The 13,821-nt window shown below is 34.9% G+C and overlaps 2 non-coding genes across 2 annotated transcripts; both read left to right on the top strand.

Moving 5' to 3' along the window:
• The first annotated feature begins 394 nt into the window (after window positions 1–394).
• TRNAS-ACU (transfer RNA serine (anticodon ACU)) lies at window positions 395–468 on the top strand. Its single transcript has one exon. It is a non-coding gene; the product is annotated as a tRNA-Ser (tRNA).
• Window positions 469–10,896: 10,428 nt separating this feature from the next.
• Window positions 10,897–10,970, top strand: TRNAS-ACU (transfer RNA serine (anticodon ACU)). The gene has a single exon. It is a non-coding gene; the product is annotated as a tRNA-Ser (tRNA).
• Window positions 10,971–13,821: the final 2,851 nt, after the last annotated feature.

Below are 13,821 nucleotides of genomic sequence, written 5' to 3'. Positions count from 1 at the left end.
TTTGAAAGAAAACAATACTGTCAATATACTATTAAAACAAATTAAAATGGTAAAAGTTATTGTACTTTAATTAAATAAAAATTAGCTAACATATCAATCCCAGTTTTGGATTACTTTAACAAAAAAAATGCATATAGCAGAGGATAGTTTCAATCTGCCTACCTCTGGGTAATGGGCCCAGCATGCTTCCATTGCAGTACTCTGCTGCACATGTAAGTGCAAGAGATCCTGAAGCACTCACTCATCATGGGAAAGTACCAATGTGTTTCTTCGTTGGTTGATTTAAGAAAATTCTTACAAAAACTCTCCAGATTATTGACTTTTTAAAGTTTTTCTAGGAAACGTTCTAGATTAATGCTTATTAGCCTTTGTCAGTATGTAGTTTTTGCAAAGTGTCTCTGTGGCGCAATCGGTTAGTGTGTCTGGCTACTAACCAAAAGGTTGGTGGTTCAATCCCACCCAGGGACATGATTGACCTTGTGATCAGGTTTTGGTGATATTTAAGTAGACAAGTCAAAATTTCAAACCCCCTCTTTTGGTGTAGGGTACCTGGCCTTCTCTGATGTAATCGGAGTTAGATTTGATTCAGTGATTTTATAAAAAACAGCTAGGAAGCACAATTTAGCAATGGGTTGCAGAGAAAAAAATATGCTGGTAGAAAAATCCAATTGAGTGATTAAACAGCTCTTCATTTTCTGCCTTTATTTTTATGCTAACAAATTTGTTCTCTGAAAAGTGTCCACAAAGCCAAGTCTCTGATTAACACCTTTGTAAGGATGGTTTTTCACCTATTACTAAATTAAACTTGCTTCATTGGAAAGGCAGCAAGATGCATCCTCATTTCAATGTCTACTGAAATAATACAGGTTGACACCAGGAAACATTAACGCCACTGCATCCTTGCTGCTTTCTCATGTAGAAGTCTGTTTTATGTGAAAACAAGGTGACATGTAATTAGCACACAGGTAAGGAATTAAGAAAATCTTTATTTAAGGGTGAAGATGTTTCTCACAAAATCGTTGCCCCAATGCATCATTGAAATTCAAGCTGGAAAGATGATTTTAATATATCACTTGTACATTTTGTATTGCTCTTCTGGTGACAATGTAGTTTGTTTTTGTCAATTACCCTTTTAATAATAGGGTAAAGAAAATTAAGTGGATTTTTTAAAGAAAACTATACTGTCAATATAATATTAAAACAAATTAAAATGGTAAAAGTTATTGTACTTTAAGTAAAAATAAAAGAGCAAAAATATCAATCCCAGTTTTGATTACTTAAATTAACAAAAAAAAATGCATATAGCAAAGATTAGTTTCAATCTGCCTACCTCTGGGTTATGGGCCCAGCATGCTTCCATTGCAGTACTCTGCTGCACATGTAAGTGCAAGAGATCCTGAAGCACTCACTCATCATGGGAAAGTACCAATGTGTTTCTTCGTTGGTTGATGGAAGAAACATCTTACAAAAACTCTCCAGATTATAGACTTTTTAAAGTTTTTCTAGGAAACGTTCTAGATGTATGCTTATTAGCCTTTGTCAGTATGTAATTTTTGCAAAGTGTCTCTGTGGCGCAATCGGTTAGTGTGTCCGGCTATTAACCAAAAGGTTGATGGTTCAATCCCACCCAGCGACGTAATTGACCTTGTTATCAGATTTTGGTGATCTTTAAGTAGACAAGTCAAAATTTCAAACCCCCTGTTATGGTGTAGGGTACCTGGCCTTCTCTGATGTAATCAGAGTTAGATTTGATTCACTGATTTTATAAAAACAGCTAGGCTGCACAATTTTGCAGTGGGTTGCAGAGAAAAAGAAATATGCTGGCAAAAAAAATCCAATTGAGTGATTAAACAGCTCTTCATTTTCTGGCTTTATTTTTATGCTAACAAATTTGTTCTCTGAAAAGTGTCCACAAAGCCAAGTCTCTGATTAACACCTTTGTAGGGATGGTTTTTCACCTATTACTAAATTAAACTTGCTTCATTGGAAAGGCAGCAAGATGCATCCTCATTTCAATGTCTACTGAAATAATACAGGTTGACACCAGGAAACATTAACGCCACTGCATCCTTGCTGCTTTCTCATGTAGAAGTCTGTTTAATGTGAAAACAAGGTGATATCTAATTAGCACACAGGTAAGGAATTAAGAAAATCTTTATTTAAGGGTGAAGATGTTTCTCACAAAATCGTTGCCCCAATGCATCATTGAAATTCAAGCTGGAAAGATGATTTTAATATATCACTTGTACATTTTGTATTGCTCTTCTGGTGACAATGTAGTTTGTTTTTGTCAATTACCCTTTTAATAATAGGGTAAAGAAAATTAAGTGGATTTTTTAAAGAAAACTATACTGTCAATATACTATTAAAACAAATTAAAATGGTAAAAGTTATTGTACTGTAAGTAAAAATAAAAGAGCCAACATATCAATCCCAGTTTTGGATTACTTTAATTAACAAAAAAAAATGCATATAGCAGAGGATAGTTTCAATCTGCCTACCTCTGGGTTATGTGCCCAGCATGCTTTCATTGCTGTACTCTGCTGCACATGTAAGTGCAAGAGATCCTGAAGCACTCACTCATCATGGGAAAGTACCAATGTGTTTCTTCGTTGGTGGATGGAAGAAACATCTTACAAAAACTCTCCAGATTATTGACTTTTTAAAGTTTTTCTAGGAAACGTTTTAGATGAATGCTTATTAGCCTTTGTCAGTATGTACTTTTGCAAAGTCTCTCTGTGGCGCAATCAGTTAGTGTGTGCGGCTAAAAACCAAAAGGTTGGTGGTTCAATCCCACCCAGGGACGTAATTGACCTTGTTATCAGATTTTGGTGATCTTTAAGTAGACAAGTCAAAATTTCAAACCCCCTCTTATGGTGTAGGGTACTTGGCCTTCTCTGATGTAATCAGAGTTAGATTTGATTCAGTGATTTTATAAAAACAGCTAGGAAGCACAATTTAGCAGTGGGTTGCAGAGAAAAAGAAATATGCTGGCAAAAAAATCCAATTGAGTGATTAAACAGCTCTTCATTTTCTGGCTTTATTTTTATGCTAACAAATTTGTTCTCTGAAAAGTGTCCACAAAGCCAAGTCTCTGATTAACACCTTTGTAGGGATGGTTTTTCACCTATTACTAAATTTAATTTGCCTCATTGGAAAGGCAGCAAGATGCATCCTCATTTCAATGTCTACTGAAATAATACGGGTTGACACCAGGAAACATTAACGCCACAGCATCCTTGCTGCTTTCTCATGTGGAAGTCTGTTTAATGTGAAAACAAGGTGATATCTAATTAGCACACAGGTAAGGAATTAAGAAAATCTTTATTTAAGGGTGAAGATGTTTCTCACAAAATCGTTGCCCCAATGCATCATTGAAATTCAAGCTGGAAAGATGATTTTAATATATCACTTGTACATTTTGTATTGCTCTTCTGGTGACAATGTAGTTTGTTTTTGTCAATTACCCTTTTAATAATAGGGTAAAGAAAATTAAGTGGATTTTTTAAAGAAAACTATACTGTCAATATACTATTAAAACAAATTAAAATGGTAAGTAAAAATAAAAGAGCAAAAATATCAATCCCAGTTTTGATTACTTAAATTAACAAAAAAAATGCATATAGCAAAGGATAGTTTCAATCTGCCTACCTCTGGGTTATGGGCCCAGCATGCTTCCATTGCAGTACTCTGCTGCACATGTAAGTGCAAGAGATCCTGAAGCACTCAGTCATCATGGGAAAGTACCAATGTGTTTCTTCGTTGGTTGATGGAAGAAACATCTTACAAAAACTCTCCAGATTATTGACTTTTTAAAGTTTTTCTAGGAAACGTTCTAGATGTATGCTTATTAGCCTTTGTCAGTATGTGCTTTTTGCAAAGTGTCTCTGTGGCGCAATTGGTTAGTATGTCCGGCTACTAACCAAATGGTTGGTGGTTGAATCCCACCCAGGGACGTAATTGACCTTGTTATCAGATTTTGGTGATCTTTAAGTAGACAAGTCAAAATTTCAAACCCCCTGTTCTGGTGTAGGGTACCTCGCCTTCTCTGATGTAATCAGAGTTAGATTTGATTCATTGATTTTATAAAAACAGCTAGGAAGCACAATTTAGCAGTGGGTTGCAGAGAAAAAGAAATATGCTGGCAAAAAAAATCCAATTGAGTGATTAAACAGCTCTTCATTTTCTGGCTTTATTTTTATGCTAACAAATTTGTTCTCTGAAAAGTGTCCACAAAGCCAAGTCTCTGATTAACACCTTTGTAGGGATGGTTTTTCACCTATTACTAAATTAAACTTGCTTCATTGGAAAGGCAGCAAGATGCATCCTCATTTCAATGTCTACTGAAATAATACAGGTTGACACCAGGAAACATTAACGCCACTGCATCCTTGCTGCTTTCTCATGTAGAAGTCTGTTTAATGTGAAAACAAGGTGATATCTAATTAGCACACAGGTAAGGAATTAAGAAAATCTTTATTTAAGGGTGAAGATGTTTCTCACAAAATCGTTGCCCCAATGCATCATTGAAATTCAAGCTGGAAAGATGATTTTAATATATCACTTGTACATTTTGTATTGCTCTTCTGGTGACAATGTAGTTTGTTTTTGTCAATTACCCTTTTAATAATAGGGTAAAGAAAATTAAGTGGATTTTTTAAAGAAAACTATACTGTCAATATACTATTAAAACAAATTAAAATGGTAAAAGTTATTGTACTTTAAGTAAAAATAAAAGAGCAAAAATATCAATCCCAGTTTTGATTACTTAAATTAACAAAAAAAAATGCATATAGCAAAGGATAGTTTCAATCTGCCTACCTCTGGGTTATGGGCCCAGCATGCTTCCATTGCAGTAATCTGCTGCACATGTAAGTGCAAGAGATCCTGAAGCACTCACTCATCATGGGAAAGTACCAATGTGTTTCTTCGTTGGTTGATGGAAGAAACATCTTACAAAAACTCTCCAGATTATTGACTTTTTAAAGTTTTTCTAGGAAACGTTCTAGATGTATGCTTATTAGCCTTTGTCAGTATGTGCTTTTTGCAACGTGTCTCTGTGGCGCAATTGGTTAGTATGTCTGGCTACTAACCAAATGGTTGGTGGTTCAATCCCAACCAGGGACGTAATTGACCTTGTTATCAGATTTTGGTGATCTTTAAGTAGACAAGTCAAAATTTCAAACCCCCTGTTCTGGTGTAGGGTACCTGGCCTTCTCTGATGTAATCAGAGTTAGATTTGATTCATTGATTTTATAAAAACAGCTAGGAAGCACAATTTAGCAGTGGGTTGCAGAGAAAAAGAAATATGCTGGCAAAAAAAATCCAATTGAGTGATTAAACAGCTCTTCATTTTCTTGCTTTATTTTTATGCTAACAAATTTGTTCTCTGAAAAGTGTCCACAAAGCCAAGTCTCTGATTAACACCTTTGTAGGGATGGTTTTTCACCTATTACTAAATTAAACTTGCTTCATTGGAAAGGCAGCAAGATGCATCCTCATTTCAATGTCTACTGAAATAATACAGGTTGACACCAGGAAACATTAACGCCACTTCATCCTTGCTGCTTTCTCATGTAGAAGTCTGTTTAATGTGAAAACAAGGTGATATCTAATTAGCACACAGGTAAGGAATTAAGAAAATCTTTATTTAAGGGTGAAGATGTTTCTCACAAAATCGTTGCCCCAATGCATCATTGAAATTCAAGCTGGAAAGATGATTTTAATATATCACTTGTACATTTTGTATTGCTCTTCTGGTGACAATGTAGTTTGTTTTTGTCAATTACCCTTTTAATAATAGGGAAAAGAAAATTAAGTGGATTTTTTAAAGAAAACTATACTGTCAATATACTATTAAAACAAATTAAAATGGTAAAAGTTATTGTACTTTAAGTAAAAATAAAAGAGCAAAAATATCAATCCCAGTTTTGATTACTTAAATTAACAAAAAAATGCATATAGCAAAGGATAGTTTCAATCTGCCTACCTCTGGGTTATGGGCCCAGGATGCTTCCATTGCAGTACTCTGCTGCACATATAAGTGCAAGAGATCCTGAAGCACTCACTCATCATGGGAAAGTACCAATGTGTTTCTTCGTTGGTTGATGGAAGAAACATCTTACAAAAACTCTCCAGATTATTGACTTTTTAAAGTTTTTCTAGGAAACGTTCTAGATGTATGCTTATTAGCCTTTGTCAGTATATAATTTTTACAAAGTGTCTCTGTGGCGCAATTGGTTAGTGTGTCTTGCTACTAACCAAAAGGTTGGTGGTTCAATCCCACCCAGGGACGTAATTGACCTTGTTATCAGATTTTGGTGATCTTTAAGTAGACAAGTCAAAATTTCAAACCCCCTGTTATGGTGTAGGGTACCTGGCCTTCTCTGATGTAATCAGAGTTAGATTTGATTCAGTGATTTTATAAAAACAGCTAGGAAGCACAATTTAGCAGTGGGTTGCAGAGAAAAAGAAATATGCTGGCAAAAAAATCCAATTGAGTGATTAAACAGCTCTTCATTTTCTGGCTTTATTTTTATGCTAACAAATTTGTTCTCTGAAAAGTTTCCACAAAGCCAAGTCTCTGATTAACACCTTTGTAAGGATGGTTTTTCACCTATTACTAAATTAAACTTGCTTCATTGGAAAGGCAGCAAGATGCATCCTCATTTCAATGTCTACTGAAATAATACAGGTTGACACCAGGAAACATTAACGCCACTGCATCCTTGCTGCTTTCTCATGTGGAAGTCTGTTTAATGTGAAAACAAGGTGATATCTAATTAGCACACAGGTAAGGAATTAAGAAAATCTTTATTTAAGGGTGAAAATGTTTCTCACAAAATCGTTGCCCCAATGCATCATTGAAATTCAAGCTGGAAAGATGATTTTAATATATCACTTGTACATTTTGTATTGCTCTTCTGGTGACAATGTAGTTTGTTTTTGTCAATTACCATTTTAATAATAGGGTAAAGAAAATTAAGTGGATTTTTAAAAGAAAACAATACTTTCAATATACTATTAAAACAAATTAAAATGGTAAAAGTTATTGTACTTTAATGAAAAATAAAAGAGCAAAAATATCAATCCCAGTTTTGGATTACTTTAATTAACAAAAAAAATGCATATAGCAGAGGATAGTTTTAATCTGCCTACCTCTGGGTTATGGGCCCAGCATGCTTCCATTGCAGTACTCTGCTGCACATGTAAATGCAAGAGATCCTGAAGCACTCACTCATCATGGGAAAGTACCAATGTGTTTCTTCGTTGGTGGATGGAAGAAACATCTTACAAAAACTCTCCAGATTATTGACTTTTTAAAGTTTTTCTAGGAAACGTTTTAGATGAATGCTTATTAGCCTTTGTCAGTATGTACTTTTGCAAAGTCTCTCTGTGGCGCAATCAGTTAGTGTGTACGGCTAAAAACCAAAAAGTTGGTGGTTCAATCCCACCCAGGGACGTAATTGACCTTGTTATCAGATTTTGGTGATCTTTAAGTAGACAAGTCAAAATTTCAAACCCCCTCTTATGGTGTAGGGTACCTGGCCTTCTCTGATGTAATCAGAGTTAGATTTGATTCAGTGATTTTATAAAAACAGCTAGGAAGCACAATTTAGCAGTGGGTTGCAGAGAAAAAGAAATATGCTGGCAAAAAAATCCAATTGAGTGATTAAACAGCTCTTCATTTTCTGGCTTTATTTTTATGCTAACAAATTTGTTCTCTGAAAAGTGTCCACAAAGCCAAGTCTCTGATTAACACCTTTGTAGGGATGGTTTTTCACCTATTACTAAATTAAACTTGCTTCATTGGAAAGGCAGCAAGATGCATCCTCATTTCAATGTCTACTGAAATAATACAGGTTGACACCAGGAAACATTAACGCCACTGCATCCTTGCTGCTTTCTCATGTAGAAGTCTGTTTAATGTGAAAACAAGGTGATATCTAATTAGCACACAGGTAAGGAATTAAGAAAATCTTTATTTAAGGGTGAAGATGTTTCTCACAAAATCGTTGCCCCAATGCATCATTGAAATTCAAGCTGGAAAGATGATTTTAATATATCACTTGTACATTTTGTATTGCTCTTCTGGTGACAATGTAGTTTGTTTTTGTCAATTACCCTTTTAATAATAGGGTAAAGAAAATTAAGTGGATTTTTTAAAGAAAACTATACTGTCAATATACTATTAAAACAAATTAAAATGGTAAAAGTTATTGTACTGTAAGTAAAAATAAAAGAGCCAACATATCAATCCCAGTTTTGGATTACTTTAATTAACAAAAAAAAATGCATATAGCAGAGGATAGTTTCAATCTGCCTACCTCTGGGTTATGTGCCCAGCATGCTTCCATTGCTGTACTCTGCTGCACATGTAAGTGCAATAGATCCTGAAGCACTCACTCATCATGGGAAAGTACCAATGTGTTTCTTCGTTGGTTGATGGAAGAAACATCTTACAAAAACTCTCCAGATTATTGACTTTTTAAGTTTTTCTAGGAAACGTTTTAGATGAATGCTTATTAGCCTTTGTCAGTATGTACTTTTGCAAAGTGTCTCTGTGGCGCAATCAGTTAGTGTGTATGGCTATTAATTAAAAGGTTGGTGGTTCAATCCCACCCAGTGACGTAATTGACCTTGTTATCAGATTTTGGTGATCTTTAAGTAGACAAGTCAAAATTTCAACCCCCCTCTTATGGTGTAGGGTACCTGGCCTTCTCTGATGTAATCAGAGTTAGATTTGATTCAGTGATTTTATAAAAACAGCTAGGAAGCACAATTTAGCAGTGGGTTGCAGAGAAAAAGAAATATGCTGGCAAAAAAATCCAATTGAGTGATTAAACAGCTCTTCATTTTCTGGCTTTATTTTTATGCTAACAAATTTGTTCTCTGAAAAGTGTCCACAAAGCCAAGTCTCTGATTAACACCTTTGTAAGGATGGTTTTTCACCTATTACTAAATTAAACTTGCTTCATTGGAAAGGCAGCAAGATGCATCCTCATTTCAATGTCTACTGAAATAATACAGGTTGACACCAGGAAACATTAACGCCACTGCATCCTTGCTGCTTTCTCATGTGGAAGTCTGTTTAATGTGAAAACAAGGTGATATCTAATTAGCACACAGGTAAGGAATTAAGAAAATCTTTATTTAAGGGTGAAAATGTTTCTCACAAAATCGTTGCCCCAATGCATCATTGAAATTCAAGCTGGAAAGATGATTTTAATATATCACTTGTACATTTTGTATTGCTCTTCTGGTGACAATGTAGTTTGTTTTTGTCAATTACCATTTTAATAATAGGGTAAAGAAAATTAAGTGGATTTTTAAAAGAAAACAATACTTTCAATATACTATTAAAACAAATTAAAATGGTAAAAGTTATTGTACTTTAATGAAAAATAAAAGAGCAAAAATATCAATCCCAGTTTTGGATTACTTTAATTAACAAAAAAAATGCATATAGCAAAGGATAGTTTCAATCTGCCTACCTCTGGGTTATGGGCCCAGCTTGCTTCCATTGCAGTACTCTGCTGCACATGTAAGTGCAAGAGATCCTGAAGCACTCACTCATCATGGGAAAGTACCAATGTGTTTCTTCGTTGGTTGATGGAAGAAACATTTTACAAAAACTCTCCAGATTATTGACTTTTTAAAGTCTTTCTAGGAAACGTTCTAGATGTATGCTTATTAGCCTTTGTCAGTATGTGCATTTTGCAAAGTGTCTCTGTGGCGCAATCGGTTAGTGTGTCCGGCTACTAACCAAATGGTTGGTGGTTCAATCCCAACCAGGGACGTAATTGACCTTGTTATCAGATTTTGGTGATCTTTAAGTAGACAAGTCAAAATTTCAAACCCCCTGTTCTGGTGTAGGGTACCTGGCCTTCTCTGATGTAATCAGAGTTAGATTTGATTCATTGATTTTTTAAAAACAGCTAGGAAGCACAATTTAGCAGTGGGTTGCAGAGAAAAAGAAATATGCTGGCAAAAAAAATCCAATTGAGTGATTAAACAGCTCTTCATTTTCTGGCTTTATTTTTATGCTAACAAATTTGTTCTCTGAAAAGTGTCCACAAAGCCAAGTCTCTGATTAACACCTTTGTAGGGATGGTTTTTCACCTATTACTAAATTAAACTTGCTTCATTGGAAAGGCAGCAAGATGCATCCTCATTTCAATGTCTACTGAAATAATACAGGTTGACACCAGGAAACATTAACGCCACTGCATCCTTGCTGCTTTCTCATGTAGAAGTCTGTTTAATGTGAAAACAAGGTGATATCTAATTAGCACACAGGTAAGGAATTAAGAAAATCTTTATTTAAGGGTGAAGATGTTTCTCACAAAATCGTTGCCCCAATGCATCATTGAAATTCAAGCTGGAAAGATGATTTTAATATATCACTTGTACATTTTGTATTGCTCTTCTGGTGACAATGTAGTTTGTTTTTGTCAATTACCCTTTTAATAATAGGGTAAAGAAAATTAAGTGGATTTTTTAAAGAAAACTATACTGTCAATATACTATTAAAACAAATTAAAATGGTAAAAGTTATTGTACTTTAAGTAAAAATAAAAGAGCAAAAATATCAATCCCAGTTTTGATTACTTAAATTAACAAAAAAAAATGCATATAGCAAAGGATAGTTTCAATCTGCCTACCTCTGGGTTATGGGCCCAGGATGCTTCCATTGCAGTACTCTGCTGCACATATAAGTGCAAGAGATCCTGAAGCACTCACTCATCATGGGAAAGTACCAATGTGTTTCTTCGTTGGTTGATGGAAGAAACATCTTACAAAAACTCTCCAGATTATTGACTTTTTAAAGTTTTTCTAGGAAATGTTCTAGATGTATGCTTATTAGCCTTTGTCAGTATATAATTTCTACAAAGTGTCTCTGTGGCGCAATTGGTTAGTGTGTCTGGCTACTAACCAAAAGGTTGGTGGTTCAATCCAACCCAGGGACGTAATTGACCTTGTTATCAGATTTTGGTGATCTTTAAGTAGACAAGTCAAAATTTCAAACCCCCTCTTATGGTGTAGGGTACCTGGCCTTCTCTGATGTAATCAGAGTTAGATTTGATTCAGTGATTTTATAAAAACAGCTAGGAAGCACAATTTAGCAGTGGGTTGCAGAGAAAAAGAAATATGCTGGCAAAAAAATCCAATTGAGTGATTAAACAGCTCTTCATTTTCTGGCTTTATTTTTATGCTAACAAATTTGTTCTCTGAAAAGTGTCCACAAAGCCAAGTCTCTGATTAACACCTTTGTAGGGATGGTTTTTCACCTATTACTAAATTAAACTTGCTTCATTGGAAAGGCAGCAAGATGCATCCTCATTTCAATGTCTACTGAAATAATACGGGTTGACACCAGGAAACATTAACGCCACAGCATCCTTGCTGCTTTCTCATGTGGAAGTCTGTTTAATGTGAAAACAAGGTGATATCTAATTAGCACACAGGTAAGGAATTAAGAAAATCTTTATTTAAGGGTGAAGATGTTTCTCACAAAATCGTTGCCCCAATGCATCATTGAAATTCAAGCTGGAAAGATGATTTTAATATATCACTTGTACATTTTGTATTGCTCTTCTGGTGACAATGTAGTTTGTTTTTGTCAATTACCCTTTTAATAATAGGGTAAAGAAAATTAAGTGGATTTTTTAAAGAAAACTATACTGTCAATATACTATTAAAACAAATTAAAATGGTAAGTAAAAATAAAAGAGCAAAAATATCAATCCCAGTTTTGATTACTTAAATGAACAAAAAAAATGCATATAGCAAAGGATAGTTTCAATCTGCCTACCTCTGGGTTATGGGCCCAGCATGCTTCCATTGCAGTACTCTGCTGCACATGTAAGTGCAAGAGATCCTGAAGCACTCAGTCATCATGGGAAAGTACCAATGTGTTTCTTTGTTGGTTGATGGAAGAAACATCTTACAAAAACTCTCCAGATTATTGACTTTTTAAAGTTTTTTTAGGAAACGTTCTAGATGTATGCTTATTAGCCTTTGTCAGTATGTGCTTTTTGCAAAGTGTCTCTGTGGCGCAATTGGTTAGTGTGTCCAGCTACTAACCAAATGGTTGGTGGTTGAATCCCACCCAGGGACGTAATTGACCTTGTTATCAGATTTTGGTGATCTTTAAGTAGACAAGTCAAAATTTCAAACCCCCTGTTCTGGTGTAGGGTACCTGGCCTTCTCTGATGTAATCAGAGTTAGATTTGATTCATTGATTTTATAAAAACAGCTAGGAAGCACAATTTAGCAGTGGGTTGCAGAGAAAAAGAAATATGCTGGCAAAAAAAATCCAATTGAGTGATTAAACAGCTCTTCATTTTCTGGCTTTATTTTTATGCTAACAAATTTGTTCTCTGAAAAGTGTCCACAAAGCCAAGTCTCTGATTAACACCTTTGTAGGGATGGTTTTTCACCTATTACTAAATTAAACTTGCTTCATTGGAAAGGCAGCAAGATGCATCCTCATTTCAATGTCTACTGAAATAATACAGGTTGACACCAGGAAACATTAACGCCACTGCATCCTTGCTGCTTTCTCATGTAGAAGTCTGTTTAATGTGAAAACAAGGTGATATCTAATTAGCACACAGGTAAGGAATTAAGAAAATCTTTATTTAAGGGTGAAGATGTTTCTCACAAAATCGTTGCCCCAATGCATCATTGAAATTCAAGCTGGAAAGATGATTTTAATATATCACTTGTACATTTTGTATTGCTCTTCTGGTGACAATGTAGTTTGTTTTTGTCAATTACCCTTTTAATAATAGGGTAAAGAAAATTAAGTGGATTTTTTAAAGAAAACTATACTGTCAATATACTATTAAAACAAATTAAAATGGTAAAAGTTATTGTACTGTAAGTAAAAATAAAAGAGCCAACATATCAATCCCAGTTTTGGATTACTTTAATTAACAAAAAAAAATGCATATAGCAGAGGATAGTTTCAATCTGCCTACCTCTGGGTTATGTGCCCAGCATGCTTCCATTGCTGTACTCTGCTGCACATGTAAGTGCAATAGATCCTGAAGCACTCACTCATCATGGGAAAGTACCAATGTGTTTCTTCGTTGGTTGATGGAAGAAACATCTTACAAAAACTCTCCAGATTATTGACTTTTTAAGTTTTTCTAGGAAACGTTTTAGATGAATGCTTATTAGCCTTTGTCAGTATGTACTTTTGCAAAGTGTCTCTGTGGCGCAATCAGTTAGTGTGTATGGCTATTAATTAAAAGGTTGGTGGTTCAATCCCACCCAGTGACGTAATTGACCTTGTTATCAGATTTTGGTGATCTTTAAGTAGACAAGTCAAAATTTCAACCCCCCTCTTATGGTGTAGGGTACCTGGCCTTCTCTGATGTAATCAGAGTTAGATTTGATTCAGTGATTTTATAAAAACAGCTAGGAAGCACAATTTAGCAGTGGGTTGCAGAGAAAAAGAAATATGCTGGCAAAAAAATCCAATTGAGTGATTAAACAGCTCTTCATTTTCTGGCTTTATTTTTATGCTAACAAATTTGTTCTCTGAAAAGTGTCCACAAAGCCAAGTCTCTGATTAACACCTTTGTAAGGATGGTTTTTCACCTATTACTAAATTAAACTTGCTTCATTGGAAAGGCAGCAAGATGCATCCTCATTTCAATGTCTACTGAAATAATACAGGTTGACACCAGGAAACATTAACGCCACTGCATCCTTGCTGCTTTCTCATGTGGAAGTCTGTTTAATGTGAAAACAAGGTGATATCTAATTAGCACACAGGTAAGGAATTAAGAAAATCTTTATTTAAGGGTG

This window comes from Pseudophryne corroboree, unplaced genomic scaffold (genome assembly GCF_028390025.1).
Source record: "Pseudophryne corroboree isolate aPseCor3 unplaced genomic scaffold, aPseCor3.hap2 scaffold_389, whole genome shotgun sequence".
Classification (NCBI taxonomy): Eukaryota; Metazoa; Chordata; class Amphibia; order Anura; family Myobatrachidae; genus Pseudophryne; species Pseudophryne corroboree.
Note: the sequence above shows the minus strand (reverse complement) of the source record. Positions and strands in the feature narration are given on the sequence as shown.